At 37.2% G+C, this 22,342-nt stretch overlaps 1 protein-coding gene and 1 pseudogene across 3 annotated transcripts in view; one reads left to right on the top strand and one right to left on the bottom strand.

Annotated features, from left to right (window-relative positions):
* The window catches only part of KCNQ5 (potassium voltage-gated channel subfamily Q member 5), a 620,656-nt gene that overhangs the window by 507,672 nt on the left and 90,642 nt on the right, over positions 1-22,342 (bottom strand). The window lies entirely within an intron of this gene.
* LOC126082667 (elongation factor 1-alpha 1-like) lies at positions 14,059-15,543 on the top strand (annotated as a pseudogene).

Raw genomic sequence — 22,342 nt, 5'->3', positions numbered from 1 at the left:
TGTGAAATGTTACTGCTCTGAATATAGCTCACTACTCATTCATTCCCCTACCCTGTGGCAGTTGATACTTAAACCTTGCTGTCCTAATAGGGAATATGGTTCATCAGAATTAAAAAATTAGTGGTTACATTTACCCTATTTCAAGAAACTTTTCCATGTTTAAGGACTGACTTGTTACAGCAGTTAACCAACCAACTAATATTTCAGAAAGAACTAATTTCCCCTGCATGCCACAACTAGGTGTGATCTGAACAGCTTACCTTTAATAAACGTACCTCAAAACTTAAAGCCTTCACTCTGTCTTCACTCCCTCTTCTTGTTTCCTCTTTTTCTTTTGTTTTTATTCCTCACTGTTATTCCTTTTCTTTAACCACAAAATAGAATGAAATATTATATATTTTTGGTATTTTTTTGATAACATGTCATAATTTATTCTCCACGTAACATTTCTTTCTAATAGCCAAACCATCTCTGCCTATTTTCCACCTCTGTATCGGCCAGTCATTTTTGACAGGAATGAAAAATAAAAGGTGCCCGTGTATCTTGAATGTTGCAATTTATGAAAAGGAGTTGTAAGAAGCTGACACTATTAAAAACATGTTCTTTACAGTTTGTGAAAAACCTGGGCTTCTCTGATGACAAATTTAAGAGATCATTTATTGTTATTACGTAAAATTTTTTGCCTACCTGCATAATTTTTCTCCTGGGTTATGTGAAATGAGAATTTTTTATATACAATGAATCCATGCATTCTGCATATCAACTACTTTGGGAGTCAGGCATTTTAGGACACTGCACTAAGAAGCTATGACAATGGTGCATCCACTTTTTTGTTATACAGTAAACTAACTGATAAATGCACGATTGATTTCATAAATGATTTTCACTGTAAATTTCAAATAATCTAATCCGGAATGTGGTTCTTGCTAAGAATAAAAATAACCAAGTTATACTATCTTCAGTGACTAAAAATAATTCTTAAACATGTTTTACTTTTTACTACTACACTTTTCAAGTAAAGTACACTCTACCACATATATTACTTTTAAATTAATCAGTGAAATTCCCTCCAAAATAGTAATTAATATGATTACCCAGTTTGGAGGAAATCTGCATAAACACAGGAAAAATGAATTCTACTTGGCCTTCATTACATATATTGAGTTTGTACATTTTTAGAATATATATATTGAGTTCAATATAAATGTCATTTTATCACTCATTAGATTGCAGTATAATTTGATACTGCATTAAAAAGTCTATTTGAAAAGATACCATGATTTCCCCTAATAGCCGATTTTTTAAAATGAGCCATGCTTACGGGTAAAGAGTATAATTTGTAAGTAAACAATACATCCTTATTTTAGTACATAAGGAATTAATTTTAAAAAACATTCTTTGAAGACAGATTGTTAATTTCATCATGGGTAGATTAATACATTATTAGAATTAAACTGAGTTGTTCGCATTTGCTGTTTTCCTTCTCTAATGTAAACATTTTATAAAAGTTAAAACATAACTTGTATTTCTGCACTGAATCGTAGGGTAAATTAAACAGTGCATTTTCTATTTGACTTCAAATGCCTCTTTTTAACTGAGACCCACAGTGAGAGAGTACAGACATTTTGTACAAGCATGAGTTGTTGCTTATTCATAAGTAAAACCACACATCACCATGTCTATAAAGTAGTATGGGCTTTGTTTAGCCCTGGCCCTTACTTCTCAGCCATGGGACTCATTCATGGTGGCCAAAGAGGAACTCAAGGGACATAGGTCTCTCAAAAGAGCAAACGTATTATACTTTGTCAAATGAATTTTCCATTCTCGTATTAAATCCGCAATTGGTGTGTGTATCCAGAGACAGGATGTCTCCTTAAAGCAAAAGGGACAATTTTCCAAAGCACTAGGCTATTAGGCAAAGTTTCCAGGGAGAGCCTATAACCACTGTGATTGCTCCCTTTGTATTCTAGGAAGAAGACACAAAGAACAGACTATTCTATGGGTCATAAGGAAAATTCCCTGTTGCCTTTTAGGTAAATTTAATCCTCGAAATTATTCAAAAAATTACACCTCGGAATAAATGAAGCAAAGGAAGAAGACAGGGGGGTAATATTTGTTTGCTTTAAAAATAACGAATGAGAAGGGGTGAGTTCTGAGGTTTCGCTTTAGTACATTCAAGTATACTCATTATTTTTTCTTATAGGAATTCGTTTATTTTCCCTTCCTTCTAATGACAAATGTAGACATTATTATCTTTTTTTCCCTAGCATTCTTGTATCATATTTCCCTGCTAATATGGAACTATTTGATATGGTTTAAGTAAAAACGAGTAATTCCATGTCTCTCTAAAATAATTAGAGGGCAATGAGGGAGAAAATATCTACACAAAATATAAAAACACCTATAAAGATTAAAATAAATAAATAAGCCCAAGTTTCTAAAGAAGAAATCATGACAAAAGAAAATTACTTAAAAATCATATTACAATATTAGCAGACAAAGGAAGTACAGAAGACGTAACAGGCCTTAATTTTAGCATAGTAGCTGATGAACCCTACTTGAAAAATGAATTCAAATTAGCTGGGATAGGAAGGCGCTCATCTGTACTAAAATAGCATGAAGGGTTGTAAAGGAAAAGTAATGATGAACGGCAATGTAGTGAATCACAGATTTTTTTTTTTTCAGAAATTCATCTAAATCCAATGTATTCAAAGTACTTAAAATACCAAACTATTCTACAGAGATGAAAAAGAGGATAGATAGAAGGAAGGAGGAAAGGAGCCAAGTAGGGAAGGAGTAAAGAAGGAAGGAAAGAAGAAGTGAAGGAGTGAAGGAAGAAGTGAAGAAGTGAAGGAAGAAAGGTTAGAGGTGTTTCTTGCACACTTTAGTCATCTGACCATTGCTCCAACATCAAGTCCTAAAAGCCTGGGGGATTCATATTCTATAACACATGCAATAGCAAGGCATGACATTTGACAGTAGATATATACAAATTTTCTTCCTCCTGTTTCTTATATTATTGCCATATGTGAAGTAACAGGTATAACACGATTCATATTATAGAATAAGTAAAAAAAAATCGAACGCTGACTACACTAATAACAGTTAACATGTACTGAACCCTTACTATGTGCTAGGCACTGTGCTAAGATCTTTAAATTTATCATCCTACTTAATCCTCACATCAATTTTAAGAGGTAAGTACCATTATTATTCTCATTTTACAGATGGAGAAACTCAATTTTCTTTCTTTTTTTAGACAACCAGTAAGTGGTAAAGCCAGAACTAAAACAAAAGCCTGCCAAAATGCCACGCATATTCTTTCCACTATACCACTATGTCATTGTCATCATTATCATCCTGATTCCTTTCATGGAGTTAACATATAGGGAAACAAAAACATGAACATGTGAAAATTTAAACAATACGGTTTGAATAACAGTTCTAAACAATACGTAGAGATATGCTGAAAGATAATTCACGTGATGGTCAACACATATGGAGATCTTACTCTTTTCCAACTACCATGCCACCTTCACTTTGAGGTTGGTGGAGCACTTCTATAAACTTCACACTCCTACACAGTCAATACAGGTGCAGACACTCAGAGTTACAGTTTAAGAAACTTCTCCAAGGTAGTTATGGCAGATTTAAATCCAGGCATTCTTATTTGAGAGATTTTTTGTTTTTAACTTAAACTCTCCAGCTTCTCATAATTGGATGTGCAATAAATTGCAGAGATCCTGATTACTTTAGAATTTCAGAGAAGGGAAAATCACTCTTGTCTGGGAGGGTCAAGGAAGACTTTTATATAGATAGGAGAAAGGACTTATTCAAAGCTTTGAAAAATTAATAGAACTCAGGGACAGAAGGAGAGCAAAGGGGAGAGTATTCCTAGCAGGTGGAAAATGAGCCCCTCGTTCAGAGACGAGAAAGTACAAGGCTAGTTCTGGGAAAGTGTAAGAACCAGTGAGATAACAGGGGCCAAGAGTCTGGAAAGATGAGTATTTGGAGGAAAGGGAAGGAAAGTATAAGTTTCCTACTGGGTATTGCCTCTGTAACAAATTACCACAAATTTAGTAGCTTAAAACAACATAAATGTATTCTTACAGTTCTGGTGGACAGAAGTCTGAAGTTAGTCTAATGTGCTAACAACAAAGTGTTGGCAGGGCTTTTTCATTCTGGAGGATCCAAGAGGATAATCCACTTCCTTGCCTTTTAGAGGATACCTGCCTCCCTTGGTTTATGACCTCTTTCTTGGATCATTCCAACATCTTGCTTCTATCACCACATCTCCCACTACTATCTCTGGTCCTCCTGACTCCCTCTTCTAAGTACCCTGTGGTAACATGGGCTCACTTGAATAATTCAGGATAATATCTCCATCTCAAGATTCTTAATTTATGCATATTTGCAAAGTCTTTTTTGCCATGTGAGGTAGCATACTCTCAGATTCCAGATATCATTAGAGCATGGACATTTTTGGGGGGCCATTTTTAACTTACTACAAGAAAGGACAGGCAACTTCGTACAGCATGATGGAGGATGACCTTCCTTGTCAAGCTGGAGATTAGTGAAGCTACTGAAGGTTATCTAAAAAGGGAAATGGCATGATTAAAGTAATATTTAGGTTGAGTAATCTGACCTTTAGGATGATTCATCTGCAGCAGTGATTCTTAAAATCTGAGGGTATAAAAATCATATTTTTAATTTGCAATAAAATACAGATTCCTGGGCTCCTTTGTTTCAAGATACTCTTATTCACCCAGTCTGCTGTGGGGCCCAGAATCTTCCTTTTTAAACCAGCCCCACAGGTGACTCTGATGCCCCACAAGTGGGATAATATCTTGCATTGAGAAATGTGGATCCACAGCACTTAAATCCCTTCATAACTCTATATTCACTCCTTTCGCATTCATGCAGGCAATCAGGTCAGGATCAAAAATAAACAAAAAAAAAACAAAACAAATACACATTTGAAATCTAATTATGAGCATACCTGTTGGCAACATTTATCATAAGCCTAAAATAATTTTAATGCAATAACAACAATAAAGTCACTACTTTAAGCATAAAGGAAAAAAGTTACCTGTTTCTGATAAGGATGAAGAAGACATCTGAGAATTCTTATACATCCATTTATTGAGCACACACCATGGGAATGACACCATTTTAAGTACTATAAAGTATTAATTCATTTACTCCTCACAATAACTCTACATGTTTAGCTTTATGATCTCTGCTTTATGGATGAGAAAACTGAAGTTAAACAGGATTAAACAGTTTCTCCAACGTCACACAGCTAGAAAATGACAGAACTAGTATTTAGTCCCACCACCTGTCAGCATGTCATACTGCGGTGGCTGGTGTGTTGCTATGATACTGAAAGTGACAGCATTTGTATTTCAAATACCAGCAGTGTCACTCGTGGTGCAGAGGTTTCAGCAGAGCTTCCCAACTAAGACAGGCTAGGAAGAAAGGCCTCGCAATGAACTTCAGAAAATTAGCTAATGAAAAGCCTATGAATCACAACAGAATAGTGTCCGATATAGTACTAGAAGGAGCCCCCCTAGGTTGGAAGGCACACAAAATACACAGTAGCCACAACAATTGACTTAAGCATACTAATGGTCATGAAGATGGCGCAGGACCATGCAACGTTTTGTTCTGTTGTACGTGGAGTCGCCATGAGCTGGAGCTGACCTGACAGCAGCTAACAACAACAGTACTTGTCATTGTCTGTCTGGCTTCTAAATTCATATGCTTTCTAATTTGTCCTCCAGAGGATGCTAATCCACGGGAGGATTAACTACTCTTCTCATAAAATAAAAACAGGAAATCTACCATAACAGCTATTTAATAATTTCATAGCTTTTTAAGAAAAAGAAATGTGTTAACAGAGGTTGGGGTTTATCCTGGCTCTCAGCCTACTAACTATGAGATCTTGAACAAATCCCCTCATCTCTATGGTCTGTATTTCCCCAATCTGAAAATAAGAGGGCTAGATGAGAAAATCCCTAATATCCCTTACCGTTCTACATTTCTGGAGTTTTATGAGGAATTATGTACCACATAAAACATCACGTACCCCTTCACACTGATAGGATTATGATTTCCTTGAAGACAGATTTCTATGTATACCCACTCCTCACTTATTGACATGGTTAGGTTTCAAAGACTAGGTCATTATGTGAAAATTGGTGTTATGAGAAAATGGAGGCTGGCCACATCATTACATAACTGCCAAATTGCATCATTGTATAATTGCCAAATTACATCATTACATAACTGCCAAACCACTGAGAATCACGGCCCAGCCAAGCTGACACATAGCCTTGACCATCACAGCCACCATTACTCTTGCCTCACTTCTCAGAGTTTGTTACTGCCAGATGTACATCATTAATACACAAAATAGTCAGATAGTAGACAGTAATAAGATAGTCGATAAATGAGTAGGTGTGTTAGCAGAAATCCCTTTGGCTGAAAATGGCTAGATTAAATAAGAAATAAAATGCAGAAAATCACTTGCTTGAACCCTGCCTAGAATCTGTGGGAACAAAGAAGGGAAAAATACTCTTGCCATTCACTTTTTCCAAGGATGCAGCAACAAAAATAAGATGATGCAGATGACAGCAATAGTGTAAACAAAAAATTTCCTCAGAACAGGCAACAATCAATTCAAGTAGATTCAGAAATTCAAGCTAATACACTAATTCATAGATGAATTCTTCACTGGGAATCCTGTAGACTCACTTTATATACAGTGTGGACAAGCACTGTAAAATCTGATTATCTAATCCAAAGCAGATTAGAAGCAGCAACCTACTAGAAGGTTAAGTGAGCTGTATACTTATAGTAAAAAGCAAGGAAGAAGATAGTAAAACAATGAAAATCAATATTCAAAAACAGTGTCTGAAGCTCCTTAGTATGGGGCAAAAGACACCCCAGGGGCCTATTCGTAGAATGACAACAGACACTGCCTTGGGTGCTAGCAGATACAGGTTTGAATTATGTCTCTATCATTGAGTCAACATTAACTGAGTCACCACCGGAATTTAGTTTATATACCAGGCATAGGAAGGGCAGTCACACAGAAGAAGATGAGATTCCTGTCAAACCTTTCAATAGTCTGAAACACTGGTGATAGACTCTGGCTGTGTGGTATTAAGTCAGGAGTGGTATTAAGTCAGGAGAGTCCAAGTCAGGGGTGTCAATTCTTGAGTAATTGCCTTAGGAGAGGTGTAGAGACCTGTTGCCAGTACCAGAGGGTTCTGGAGATGATGCTGAGAGCAATACTGCAATATCCAATCCCTGAGGAGTGCAGAGTTGTTCGAGGCAGCAGGGGAGTTACCAGAGATGACAGAGGGACCTGTGAGAGCCACCTCCACAGGGCCTACTGGGACCCAACACTGAAAAGAGATGATTCCACCTTCACAAAGAAGGACCTGTAAGCTGATGACCACAAAGTTGGGACTTAAAAAGTGCATGGCTTTGGAGCCACCTAGGCCTGGCTTTGAATCCCAGCTCAGCTTGGACATTCAGTAGCCTGGTTTTTCAGCAGGAAAATTGGAAATAATATGTACATATAGGGGTTGCTATGAGAATTGAATGAAATGTTGCTGGTACATAGCTGACTTTCAGTTAATTTTAAATTTTTTCTAATTTATGATTACTATTATTCTAATCAACACTAAGAAATCTGGGATGCACCCAGAGAAACCCATGACAAATGGGGCTTCTGAGTGGAGTTACCTTTGGAAGCAGCAGGTAGAATGGAACAACAAGGGATGTCTGATTTCTGGAGAGAGCTCTGGTTCTGTATTCCATCCTGATTCTTTTGGGGGGAAGGGACACAGTAATAAGTCTTTAAAAATATTTCTCACAGCAAAGAGTTTCCATCAGAAAATCTGGCACAGTGGGGGTCTAAAAAAATCCGTGTGGGAGTTCAGACTCCTGCTGGTTCAGGGCAAAATTACAATTTTCTCATCTATACTGTAAGTTCTAAGGGAGTAGAATTATGTTTTGTTCATCTTTTTATGCCCCACAGATTCTAACAAATAGTAGACGCTCATCAAATAGATACTGAATGAATGGATGCTGAATGAACACCCCTCTCCTCTGATCACTGTAGCGTCTCTTTTCCACTGACGATTTTATATCCATGTTTGAACTATTTCTTAAGAGCTAGTTTTAGAATACAAAGCTAGAATACTTTTATATTTCAGAGCAAAAAACAGCAACTTATAAAATACAAGCACATACAAAATCCAACCTAAAACGAGACTTCCATTGAGGAGTGAGGAGAACTTATTTTTTTTAGTGCTTCCTTGTCTGGCAACCCCAAATATATGAAAGAAGAAACACATGAAAGACATTATGCTGAGTAAAATAAGCCAATTACAAAAGGACAAATATTGGACCTCACTTACATAAGAAGACAATAAAAGTCAAAACTATAGAGAATAAAGTTTATTAGTGGTTACCAGGGGCAGGAGGGAGGAGGAGAGGGGGGTTTACCATGACTGAAATATCACATTGATTAAGGATTGCACAGCCAATTATTGTAATTGCTGTTAATAAATTGCACACCTGTAAAAAGTTGAATTGGCAAAAAAAGTATATTTTTATAAACTATATATATATTATATTATATATAAATTATATATACTATATAAAAATACTATATACTATATATTATATATAAATTATATATACTATATTTTTTTATATAACATATATAGAAATATATATATATGTGAAAGGATTTCAAATAAAACCATAAGAAGCAGCAGAAGGGAAGAGTCTCAAGACCTGGCTTAGGTCCCAAATCTCCAAGTGAAAAGCAAGGTAAAGAGAAGGCAGCTGCTGCTTAATGCCACCAACTGCTGATGGAAAACTGGCAAGCGGAGCTCAGACACCAGCAAAGGACTCCCTGCATATGTTTGTACCATAATTAACTATCCAGACCCTCTTAGGAATAAGTTCCGAGCAGCTCTTTTGTAGGATGACGGATAGCTAAAGTAATTCAGAGAAAGTAAATGCTGACTGCCAGGGCCACCTCACTTTCTCAGGAAAGCTACTCAAGGCAAACTTTTAGCAATACAAGGCAAGAAGAGGTATCTCTGCACACCTCTTCCCCACAGTCAATTTTAAAAGACATCCAAGTGCTCTACTCATGAGTCATTGCGTATGCTTTCAGGTGGTCATGGGGCGGGGGGGTGGAAGGGCTACTACACACATAAAACACGATCCTTGTCCTCCAGAGATTTGCATTTAGCAACTGGCAATGTGCTGTTTGATTGGCAAAAAGATAATCATGTGAGTTCATGTGAGGTCATGCTGGGAAGACTCCCGGGAGGGATTCCAGCTACTGTAGGTGATACTGTACTGTAAAAGCCGAGTGAGTATTCTACTAAACAAATGGCTTTTAAAAGTAAAGGAAGTTTTCAACATTTCAGCAATTCCTTAAAAAAGGTTAAACACAGAACTACCATAAAACAAAGAGAACTACCATATGACCCAGCAATTCCACTCCTAGGTATATGCCCCAAAGAACTGAAAACGGGGACTCAGATACTTATACCCCAATGTTAACTGCAGCATTATTCACAATAGCCAAAAAGGGGAAACAGCTCAAGTGTCCATCAACAGGTAAGCAGATAAACAAAATATGCTATATCCATGAAATGAAATTCTGATACATGCTACGACATGGATAAACCTTGAAAACACGCTGAGCAAAATCAGTCAGGCACGAAACATGATCCCACTTGTATGAAATACTTAGAACAGCCAAATGCATAGAGAAGTTTATTAGTGGTTTCCAGAGGCTAGGGGAAAGGGAAATGGAGAGTTATTACTTAAGCGGTACTAAGTTTTGGTTTAGGGGAATGAAAAACATTTGAAAATGCATGGGGGTGACAGTTATGTAATGTGGTGAATGCAATTAATGTCAGGAATTGTACATTTAAAAATGGTTAAAATGGCAAATGTTTTGTTATATACATTTTACCACAATAAAAAATAATAAAGGAAGTTTTCGAATACCTCTTTAAGTGCCAGGAATATTTTTCATGCTATTGTGAAGCTCATCCATTAGTATATAATGAAGAGTTCACTCATTTTTTATTTCTGTAGCTTAGATGGATGGTAAAAACAGCTAGAGGCAACCTCATGGAGAAGGATTCTAAATTAATGACTTTGGTGATGCGGTGCCTATTACCCTTTAAATACATGGTTAATGCTAAGTTAAAGAGCCCCAAGGCCTTTAGCTTTTATTTAAGCTTATACCAGAAATAATTATTCCTGTTCTGACCCTTCACATGTGTTATTGTCTAAAGCATATATCATCCAAGAGTGCTCTGAAATGTGTTCCTTGGCAACCCCTGGGAAACCCAGTGTGGTCAAACATTCCTCTTAAGTTGTCCATGTACAGCATCAGTGAAAGTACAGGAGGTGTTAGCATCAAAATTGTTGCAATTTGCTCAACCTGGATAACTGGCACTCCCTGCTCTGATACAATTTATAAAGCTCATCAAATTATGACAGTGAGATCCCACTACACTGGGATCATTATTCATGTTTTGTCAACAATCAGAAAGAGTGCTCACAAATAAAGGCCAATATCTTTGGGAATCCTTATCATTCCCCTGGACTAAACTAGAAGCTCCATGGGGAGCTTTGTTTTGTTTATTGCTATTTTCCAAATCCCTAGAACACTCTGCAATGTAGTAGGTGTTTAACAAACATTTTGTTGATTAAATGCATAAATGAATTTAAATTGCTGCTTTAAGATGGAGCTGAAGAAACAATGACTAAAATGGAACATGAGGTTTATATGTCACTTTATGAATAAGTATCCCTATAATCTGGTCTCTAAAGATTGAATTTATTTATTTATTTTTAAGATTGCATTTATTAAAACACAATTTTCTGTCTTGTCTCATCAAAGCTGAACACTTCTCTCAAATGTCAGGAAACCTGAACACGTCAAGGTGAGTGTCTGGCATCTGATATCCACTCAACATACAGTACCTACTGTATGATGGAGCCCTGATGGTGTAGTGGTTAAGAATCCGGCTGCTAACCAAAAAGTCAGCAGTTTGAATCCATCAGTTGCTCCTTGGAAACCCTATGGGGCAGTTCTACTCTGTCCTATAGGGTCACTATAAGTCAGAATCAACTCGACGGCAACGGGTTATTGTGGCTATAAGGAGCCCTGGTGGCTTAATGTTATGTGCTCGGCAGCTAACCTAAAGGTCAGTGGTTCAAATCCACTCAGAGGCTCCACAGAGAAAGGCCTGGACATCTGCTCCCTGTAAAGATTACAGCCAAGAAAACCCTATGGAGAAGTTCTATTCTGTCACCTGGGGTCACTATGAGTTGGAAATGACTCAACAGCACGTAACAACGACAACATCATGGCCATACACAACGAACCAAAAAGACTTGCTCTTATCCATGTCATAAAAAAATGTGAAAACAGATTTAATCTTGTGGCTATAGGCCCAGCCTTCACAAAACGTGTTTTCCAGGCTTAAAGCGTAAAAAGTAAAGCATCTGTTAAGATTAAGGCTTACAGACCACGGAGAAGCCTCTAAGGTAGGGATTCACCCATCGCTTTCAGTACTGCAAAAGTCAAATGAATATTCAACTAAACAAATAATCTTAAAACAAAACCAAAAAAATTTTAAATGACTCCTTGCTAGTTTTCATGCTATTATGGTAGCTCATTCATAAATAAATGAATAAAAATATATGACTGTACATGCTATACTCACCCAAATAATTACTTTCTTCTATAAAAGAGTTAATTTATGAGCTTATACATGTATTCTCATGAATAGCCAGTGAAATATTTCAAATCACTTTTAACTACCTAAAGAACCTATGTTCATTCTTATAAATAAACTCCAAGGGTGGATTTGATTTTGGGGAGCCCCTTGAAAATAATTTATAATAAATGATATAAATAATCAAGGTGGGTGATTTCACGTGAGTTAAAAACAAGATGTAGCTCTAAAATTTTAGGAATTTTTATGTGATTTTATAACTTGGTTATAAAAGAAAATCCAAAATAGGAGCTCTAAGATAATTTTGAACAATAGCAATATCATTGGAGTGAGTACAAAGTTTATCAGTGTAATTGTTATTAAGGTCAGTTCTCACTGTCTTACTTATGTGTATGTGTTCTCGAATCTCAGTATTTGCTACTTACCCTTTAAAGATGCTGTCTTAGGCTGGGTTCTCTAAATAAGCAAAATCAATAAAGTGTGTATATATAAATATATATAAAAATAAATATATAGAGAGATTTATTTTAAGGAAATGGCTCACACAGTTGTGGAGGCTAGCAAGTGCCAAATCTGTGGGTCAGGAATGAGGCTGGAGGTTTCTCCTGACTCAGATGGTTACAAGGGCTGATGAACCCAAAATCAGCAGGTCTGGTGGAAGGCTCTGGCTCACAGGATTGTGGGAGCTGGCAAATCCCCAGATCTGCAGGTCAGGCAGTAGGTTGCTGGCTCATGTCCCAGGAATCAGAGGTCAGAGGATGACAAGTAGGATACAGGATTGAGAGAAAGACAGAGCTTTGCCAGAACATCCATATATATTGGATACAGGCCACCCCAAGAAAATTCTTCTTTTGCCAAACCACTGAGAATCATGGCCTATCCAAGTTTACACATAACCTTAACTGCCACAGATGCATTCCCAAAACTTTGGTTATACTGTGACATGCTTTAAATGAAATGATTTTTCCTTATTGATTTCTGTTATGAAGTAAATGTTACCATTGGAATTTCTTTTCTCCCAAAGAAATTCCATGTAATGACATTGCTACAAACATTTTAAAATTATATATTTAGAAATGAAATATAATTTTTAATAATAGATCTAAAAATAATCCACAATCAGAGACAATGTATTAAAATATCAAATATAATGGAAACTATGAAAAAAAAATTTTTTTTTTATGTCCCCTAGAGGATCTATGGGAAAGAAAATTTGACCTGTGCTTGACTTGATCTGTTCTTCATATTCAACTTTGGATCATTTTCCCATAGCCAATTCTTTATATTATTTCCTTTAAGCATTAGATCTTTCTTCCAAATTGACATATGTAGTGGTTGTCTGGGTAGTATCTTAATCATCTAGTGCTACTATAACAGAAATACCACAAGTGGATGGCTTTAAAAAACAGAAGTTTATTTTCTCACAGTCTAGTAGGCTAGAAGTCCAAATTCAGGGCATCTGCTCCAGGGAAAGGCTTTCTCTGTCAGCTCTGGAGGGAGGTCCTTGTTATCCACCTTCCCCTGGACTAGGAGCTTCTCCATGCAGGAACCCCAGGTCCAAAGGATGCATTCTACTCCTGGAGGTGTTTTCTTGGTAGTATGAAGTCCCCCTGTCTCTCTGCCCGCTTCTCTCTTTTGTATCTCAAAAGAGATTGCCTCAAGATACAATCCAATCTTGTAGATTGAGTCCTGCCTCATTAACATAACTGCTGCCTATCCCACCTCATTAACATCATAGAGGTAGAATTTACAACACATAGGAAAATCACATCAGATGACAAAATGGTGGATAGTCACATAATAATGGGAATCATGGCCTAGCCAAATTGATACACATATTTTGGGGGGACACAATTCAATTCATGGCATGCAGCTTGTTAACTGATTTACGTGCAATAACAGATATTAGGACTTCTTGATGTTTTAATAATCTTTATAAGTTCTTTGGAATTTTTTTAAATTAGGTAACATTCATAGAATTATTGCCATAAGTTAGTAGAAAGATGGCAATTTATTTTCCTAAATTAGTGAACATCTGTTATAAAAAGTCTTTGTACTAAAAAAGTCAAATAAGGATATGGAAAGTTCAAGACAGCAAAAGTTTTAAGTGTGAAAATTAATATTTGCAAACACTGAAAGAGCTCATCAGCTATCTTTTAATCTGTTGTAAATCTTATAAACTAAAAGTGTTCTAGATTTTTCACAAAGGGTTTGCCACAAGAACACAGGTTTTGCTGAAAACCATTGCAAAATCTAAGCCAAAATGGGAAAGGAAAAGACCCATATCAATACCATCATCACTGGACACATAGATTTGGGCAAGTCCACCACTACTGTTCACCTGATCTACAAACGTGGTGAGATCAACAAAAGAATCATTGAAAATTTTGAGAAGGAAACTGCTGATATGGGAAGGGGCCCCTTCATATGCCTGGGTCTTGGGTAAACTGAAAGCTGAATGCGAGCGTGGCATCATCACCGATAGCTCCCTAGAGAAATTTGAGACCAGCAGGTACTATGTGACCATCATTTATGACACAAGACACAGGATTTATCAAAAACATGATTACAGGAACATCACAGGCTGACTTGTTCTCATTGTTGCTGCTGGTGTTGGTGAATTTAAAGTTGGTATCTCCGAGAATCAGCTTACACACTGGGTGTGAAAAAACTAATCATTGGTGTTAATAAAACGGATTTCACTGAGCCACCCTACAGCCAAAAGAGATACGAGGAAACTGCTAAGGGAAATCAGTATCTACATTAAGAAAACTGAGTATAACCCTGATACAGTAGCATTTGTGCCAATTTCTGATTGGAATGGTGGCAACATACTAGAGCCAAATATTAATATGCTTGGTTCGTGGGATGGAAAGTCACCCATAAGGATGGCAATGCCAGTGGAAACATACTGCTTGCAGGTGTGGACTGCATCTTTTCATCAGTTCATCCAACTGATAAGCCCCTGTGCCTGCCTCTTCAGGATGTCTACAAAATTGGTGGTACTGGTACTACCCCTGTGGGCAGAGTGGAGGCTGGTGTTCTCAAAACAGGCATGGTGGTCACCTTTGCTCCAGTCAATGCCACCACTGAAATAAAGTCTGTTGAAATGCACCATGAAGCTTTGAGCAAAGCTCTGCCAGGGGTCAATGTAAGCTTCAATGTCAAGAATGTCTCTGACAAAAATGTCTGTCAAGGCAATGTGGCTGGTGACAGCAAAAATGACCCACCAATGGGAACAGCTGGATTCACCGCTCAGGCGATCAACCTGAACCATCCAGGCCAAATTAGTGCTGTCTATGCACCTGTGCTGGATTGTCACAAAGCTCACATTTCTTGCAGGTTTGCTGAGCTCAAAGAAGACTGTTGTTCTGGTAAGAAGCTAGAAGACAGACCCAAATTCTTGCAGTCTGGTGGTGCTGTCATCATTGACATGGTTCCTGGCAAGCCCATGTGTATTGAGAGCTTCTATGACTATCCTCCTCTGGGTCATTTTGCTGTTTGCAATGAGACAGTTACTGTGGGTGTCATCAAGGCAGTAGACAAAAAGGCTACTGGAGCTGACAAGGTCACCAAGTCTGCTCAGAAAGCTCAGAAGGCTAAATGAATGTTACCCGTAACACCTGCCATCCCAGTCTTAATCAATGGTGGAATAATGGTCTCAGAACTGTTTGTCTCAATTGGCCACTTAAGTTTAATAGTAAAAGACTGGTTAATGATAACAACGCATCGTAAAACCTTCAGGAGGAAAGGAATGTTTTGTGGGCCATTTGGTTCTTTTTTTGTGTGGCAGTTTTAAGTTGCTACTTTTTAAAACCAGTACTTTTTAAATGGAGACAACTTGACCAAAAATCTGTCACAGAATTTTGAAACCCATTAAAACATAGTTTAATGAGAAGAAAAAAAAAAAAGTGTTCTACGTGAAGGTATCTATTTTTCAGAACTTAAACATGAAATCTATCGCATAATTTGTCTATTCTACACATAAATATCCATGGTATTTTCAATTGCCTCATATGCATGTGAAAGCTGGACAATGAATAAAGAAGACAAAAGAAGAATTGATGTCTTTGAATTACAGTGTTGGCTGAGAATATTGAATATACATACCATGGACTGCCAGAAGAACAAAAATATCTGTCTTGGAAGAAGTAAAACCAGAATGTTCCTTAGAAGCAAGGATGGTGAGACTTCGTCTCATGTGCTTTGGACACGTTATCAGGAGGGACCAGTCCCTAGAGAAGGACAGCATGCTTGGTAAAGTAGAGGGTCAGCAAAAAAGAGGAAGACCCTCAATGAGATGGACTGACACATTGTTGTGTCTGCAACAATGTCCTCAAACAGCAACTGTGAGGATGGTGCAGGACCAGGCAGTGTTTCAATCCGTTGTATTCAGGGTTGTTATGAGTCGGATTTGATGACACTTAACAACAACCGATAACATGTTTCTGGATGTGGATTCTAGTTTTATGAGAAAAACATTCTCTTCTATTTACCATTCTTAATAAACCGTGTGAGAGTTCTTATCTCCTTGAAATAGGTGTTCAATTATGATCTCAAATATATTTTCACAATTTGACATGTAACAATAAAAAAGTAATTATATTATAAACATCAATCACTAAATTTTGAATTCTGACATAACTTATGAAGGAAAAAATTTTTTAGATGTAGCTTATCTCAAGAAAAATAAAAAATGGAGAACTGTATTAGAATATTCAGATTTTCTGTAATAATTATCCCTTTCAGAACCAGGTCATTATTACAAGGTCATTAAAATATCATAGTATTTGATTATTATCTAATTATCATTAAAATATCATAGTGTAGAACTAAATCTTTAAAGAATATTTTGTAAATGTCATTTTATCAATGATTTCCATTTTTTATTTACATGTTACCTATAATTCAAAGTAAATTACATGTTATTAAATTGGTGGGTAGCCTCTAGCCAGGAAGAGTCAATCTTCTTTATGCTTTAGGAAAAGGACCAAAGAGGCTCACGAGTATGTGAAGGCAGGAGCTGGCTTCAGCAAAGTTTAGAATTGGCTCCTTAAGCCCTTTGCTCTATTTTCATCCCAGGCTGCAGGATCTAGTCTGAATCTCAGTTCCAAGAAAGCTTTGCAATAATCAAAGGGCAAACACTTATTGAGAGCCTGCAGCATACACGGCTCTTTAACTGCATCTGACAGCCAAAGACAGCAAGGAGAAAGCCAGGGGCCTGAGGGATCTGGGACAGCCTGGGGGACTTGGTGGTGCACCTCCGTGAGCACTCCCCGGTGTGTGGCCGTTTTGTGTGCTACAAACACCCAGTGGGTTCTTCAATGATTTCACTGGTAGGTACAGGGACTGAAATTAATCCTGCAAACCCACCCTTCAACGACCCACCTGAAATTACACTCCCATTAGGGATGAATCACACTCTCACTTACCTCAGTCCAATGAAAAAAACATTCACTAGTAAATAATTTGGCAAGTGCTTCTTTGCAATAAGACATATTTAAGCATCAATTCTGGCCCCAACAGAAAGACAACTATTTAAGATAGGAACACATGCTATGTTATTTAGCTAAATCATAAAATTTAAAAAGCCTTTCCTACATTTAAGAAAATTCTATCTAATTTGCAGGGGAAAACAATTAATCTGCTCACAGAGACTGTATTTTTCCTCTTTGTAACATTGATTTTTGTTTGCCCATTTCCTTTATTATCTCCTAGTAGGAAACTGTTTCTAGCCTTAATTTGTTTGCTCTAAATATGATGGCAAAAATCCATCAGATTTATTGCCTGGCCTCTGTGGTGCCCATGAATATGATCCTCAGGATATTAAGGAGAAATCAAGTTTTTGCTATTGTTGAACTCTCTTGGCATTAGCAGCTATCATTTAGAAATGGATGGAAATTAGCCAGTATATTAAGGAGTTCTGATATATATCAGTTGAAAATTAAGCTCTGAGGCTCACAGTCATTAGTAAAGGCACAGTAGAGCTATCAAACAATACCTGAGGCTACCACTTCCCATATTTATGAAAATATATTTTCATTTCCTTTTGTAACCCATACAATATTAAGCATGAGGTACACAAACAATTCCTGAGCTACACCAGAAAGAGAAGGGAAAGCTAAGTATTTAATGATACTGCATAGAGTGTGTTATGAATGCTTTTTTTTTGGTTTAGTGGAGGATCCATCTCCATATTGAACTCCAAGGAGGGTGTGGGCCTTCCTACCAAAGAGGCTAGAAAATGTTCCTCCATTGCTACACCTCAGAGACAAAGAATTTCAGAGAAAAAAACGCAGAGTAACCACTGCAGAATTGCACAGCCATGGCTAACCACTTTACAGAACATATTGGAGGGAATCTAGGAGCTCCTTAGAAATACATCAGTTGATGAAAACTGGAAACCTCAAGTAGGTAACAGAGCAAAGATTAAGACTTCGTAAGAAGAGACATGAAGCAAAACAACAACAACAAAAAAAAGGACTCACCAGGAGCATGTTTCTCTAAGGTGCTCAGAATCTGGCAAGAGGGCTACACATTCAACCCACCCTACTCGACAGCAGCAGGGTGTAAGTGCTCTTACAAAGGAATAAATGAATTCTGTCAAATGGTTCAAGGAGTCTTGGTGGTACAAAAAGATCTGGTGGTACAGTGGTTAAGCACTCGGCTGCTAACCGGTAGGCGGGCGGTTTGAACCCACCAGCTGTTCTGCAGGAGAAAGATGTGGCAGTCTGCTTCTGTAAAGATTATAGCCTTGGAAACCATATGGGGCAGTTCTACTCTGTCTTATAGGGTTGCTATGAGTTAGAATCAACTCAATGGCAATGGTGTTGGTTTTTGGTGGTTTAGTGGTATGATGGTTAAGCACTCAGTTGTTAACCCAAAGATTGGCAGTTCGAACCCACCCAGAGGCTCTATGGGAGAAATGACATGGTAATCTGCTCACATAGAGATTATAGCCTATAAAATCCTATGAGGCTCTTATATTCTGTCACATGGGGTTGCTACGAGTCGAAATTGACTCAATAGCACCTACCAACAAAAAACATCAAAACGTTAACATGCTCAGCTGCGTCAAACAGCTAACATGCTGTGCTGCTAACAGAATGGCTGGCGGTTTGATTCTCCCAGAGGTTCCTTGGAAGAAAAGCCTGAGGACCTACTTCCAAAAAAATCAGCAGTTGAAAATCCTACAGAGCACAGTTCACTTCTCACACACATGGGCTTGCCTTGAGCTGGAATCAACTCAACAGCAACTAGTAATTAAATTGGGCTTCGAAGAATGAGGAATGAATGGGATTTTAACACATGCCTAAGAGGAACAGGGAAATCATTCCAATTAGGGGAACGAGAGAAAAGAAAGCACAACCGAAAACGGAAGTGCAGTCTGTCTCTGAAAACAACACAGGTGTGTGATGCAGGGTGTTTGTGTTTAGGGGCTTGGGATGAAGCTAGAACGGCAAGAGAGTCAGAACATAAAAGCCTGGAATGATCCCCTTAAATTTTATTCTTCTAAATGAGAAGTCCTTGTATATTTTTGAAAAGAGAAGTGACATGAGCATATCTAGTCTTTACTCTCCCTAGTAGGAGACAAGAAGTCTCTGTGAGTTTGGACTATTCCTTGAGCCTAGAAAAGACACATAAAAGACTCTTAACTGTTTGCTTATCAGCACATGAATAGCCTCATCAATTAGTTACTACCTTATTTTAACAGCTGTTAGCTGACAGTACAGAATATGCACTGGACCAGAGAGAGACAAGAGGCACCAAAACTTCGTAGAAGGTTACTGCAACTGTCCAGAAAAGGGATGTCAGGGGCCAGGTGTCATTCCATGAACCAGGACAGGGGCCAGGTGGTTTGGAAGGTGAACGTGATTATAAAAGGCATTGCAGAAGCAGAATTAATAGGATTTGATGATTGGTTGGATGCCTGAGGCAAGGGAGAGACAGGAGTTTTTAGCTCAATTGAGCAGATGGATGGTAATACTTTTCTCAAAGATAAGAGCTGAGAAGAAGGAGGTGCAAGGATTGTAATGGGGTGCAAAAAAAAAAAAAAAGAATTGTATTTGGAATACCTTGAGTTCAAAGTGCTTGTTGGACCTTCATGTAAAAACATTCAATGTGGGGTTGGATTTTATGAGAAAAGTCAGCTAGAGATGTTAGCAAGCCAGTCTTTGATTTCAAATATGTGACTTGATACCAGAAATTGCATCCTATACTAGGTTCTAAACTCAACCAGCATAATACCCACCTGATAGTACGCTTTAAGCATCTATTCATCAATTCATTCTTTAAATATTTACTGAGCACCTATAACATGTCAGGCATACTTTTGGATGCAGCAAACAGGAGAGACCAATTTCCCACCCTAACTGAGCTTACATTCCAAGGGAAGACTGACTAAAACCAAATAAAATAATAAACATAGCCCTCTCCTCACTTATCGACATAGTTAGGTTTTAAAGACAAGGTTGTTATGTGAAATCAGTTTTATGCAAAAATGGAGGATGACCACATCAGATCACAAAAAGTAGGATGACTACATCATTACATAACTGCCAAACTACATCATCACATAACTGCCAAACCACTGAGAATCATGGCCCAGCCAAGCTGACGCATAACCTTAACCATCAAAGCCAGTGTTACTCTCACCTCATATCTCAGCATTCATTACTGCCAGATGTACATCGTTAATTCACAAAATAGTTGGACAGTAGATTTTTTACTATTGTTGTAAATGTGAAATGTCAGATAACAACATAGTCAATAAGTGAGAAGGTGTGTATAGTAAAATTTCAGGTAGGATAAACATGTTGAAGAAATATAAAGCAGAGAGAGGGAGAAATAGTCCTTAAACTAAATATTTGTCAACTACAGTTGAGATTTAAACCAAAGGCTAGTTAATGACTTTTCTCTTTCTTCTTTCCACTGCAGATAATATGTGAAAGTTGAGCAGATTATCCATCTCAAGGAAGAGGTCATCCAGATGAGATGAAGAGGGAGGATTTTCTGCTGAACATTCCTGATCTCTAGGTTGAGACTTGTGGCTTTGATTTAGTGCTAAGAAAAGCATGCTCATAAGTGTAAGGCACAATCCCCGGAATGGTCCACAGCTATCCTGGAATGCAGAGAATCTATATGACAATAACTAGGATTAAACAAATTATACAACAATCTTTACCAGAATATCATTTAAAAATTTTTAAATCAGTTTCTTTTTTTTTTAAAGGTATACACACAGGTGGTGAAATGAAATTATTTCTTACCGCTCACCCAAATCTTAATTATAACTCATCACGTGGTTATGCATGAAGCTAATAAAACCTTTGTTACGCAGAAGTGCAGGGAAGTAAGAGTGAAATAAAAGGAGGAAAGGAGGAGGTAGTCAGGCAAAAAGGGTTGAGCTTTCATCCAGAAAGGAGGCTCCAAGTGAACCTGTCAAGAGTATCTACTGGCATTCTGTTAATTGAATACATTTTTTCCTACCTGTCATTATGACCTCAGTTTGATACAAAGTATGAAAATGTAAATATATATATATACATATATATACATATATACATATATATACATATATACATATATATACATATATACATATATACATATATACATATATACATATATACATATATACATATATACATATATACATATATACATATATACATATATACATATATACATATATACATATATACATATATACATATATACATATATACATATATACATATATACATATATACATATATACATATATACATATATACATATATACATATATACATATATACATATATACATATATACATACCCACGCTGTGAATGTGCTAGAGATATATTTTTCAAAGGTGGTTCCAAGAGGCTACTGTCTGAAGTAAATCTTATACATAAGAAATCAAATCTTCCTTAAATTCAAAGAGTCACAACAGTAACAAATATAAGTATTTTAAAGCTCATTTAGGCCTCAGGATCCAGAAATGTTCATTCCCATGCCAGACTTGCTGCTGCATGCCACTCATTCCAGAGGATGGACTCTGCTTCCTTCTTGAAACTCTCTATAGCCCTGGTTTCCAGAACATCAGACTATACTGATTTTCCTCCTATCTTGGACTATTCCTTTACTGGTTTTTCTGTAAGCTCATTCTCTTTACCACACCCTATACATGTTGGTATTCCTCAAGATTTCATTCATTCTGGATTTCTTTCCCCATATAATCTAATCATGGATTCATTCAACACGTATCTATTTTATACTTATTATATGTATTATATGTCAGTGCTGTCCCACACACTTAAGATACATCAGTGAACAAAACAGACAAAATCCCTGTCCACAGGGAATTTACATTGTGGCAGGTTTCAATTTCTATACATATGCTAACCCATTGCAGTAGAGTCAATTCCAACTCATAGAGACCCTACAAAACAGAGTAGAACTGCCCCACAGGGTTTCCAAAGAGAGGCTGGTGGATTCAAACTCTTGACATTTTGGTTAGCAGCCTGAGTTCTTAACCACTATGCCACCAGGGCTCCATATA

This window comes from Elephas maximus, chromosome 1, assembly GCF_024166365.1.
Source record: "Elephas maximus indicus isolate mEleMax1 chromosome 1, mEleMax1 primary haplotype, whole genome shotgun sequence".
Taxonomy (NCBI): Eukaryota; Metazoa; Chordata; class Mammalia; order Proboscidea; family Elephantidae; genus Elephas; species Elephas maximus.
The sequence above is the reverse complement of the archived record's forward strand: the minus strand, read 5'-3'. Positions and strand labels throughout refer to the sequence as shown.